This window comes from Lupinus angustifolius, chromosome LG09, assembly GCF_001865875.1.
Source record: "Lupinus angustifolius cultivar Tanjil chromosome LG09, LupAngTanjil_v1.0, whole genome shotgun sequence".
NCBI lineage: Eukaryota > Viridiplantae > Streptophyta > Magnoliopsida > Fabales > Fabaceae > Lupinus > Lupinus angustifolius.
The window spans coordinates 5,080,216-5,080,712 of NC_032017.1; positions in this window are offsets into that span (position 1 = coordinate 5,080,216).

A 497-nucleotide genomic window follows, 5' to 3' on the forward strand; every position below is an offset into this window, starting at 1 on the left:
CTCATCCTCGTCCTCATCCACATCCTATTCTCATCCTCGTCCTCATTCTCGTCCTAATCCTATCGTCATGATCATCCTCATCCTATCCTCATCCTCATTCTCGTCCTCATCCTATCCTCATCCTCTTCCTCCTCCTCATCATATCCTCATCCTCATTCTAATCCTCATCCTATCCTCGTCCCCATCCTCATGCTATCCCCATTCTCTTTCTCTTCCTCATCCTCATCCTCATCCTTATCCTTTCCTCATCCTCATCGTCATCCAATCCTCTTCCTTATCCTCATCCTCATTCCATCCTCCTCCTACCCTCTTCCTTATCCTCTTCCTCATCCTCATTCTCGTCCTAATCCTATCCTCATCCTCGTCCTCATTCTATCCTCATCCTCGTTCTTATCCTCATCCTCGTCCTCATCTTATCCTCATCTCATCCTCCTCCTATCCTCATCCTCATCCTCATCCTCATTCTCGTCCTCATCCTATCCTCATCCTCTTCCTCA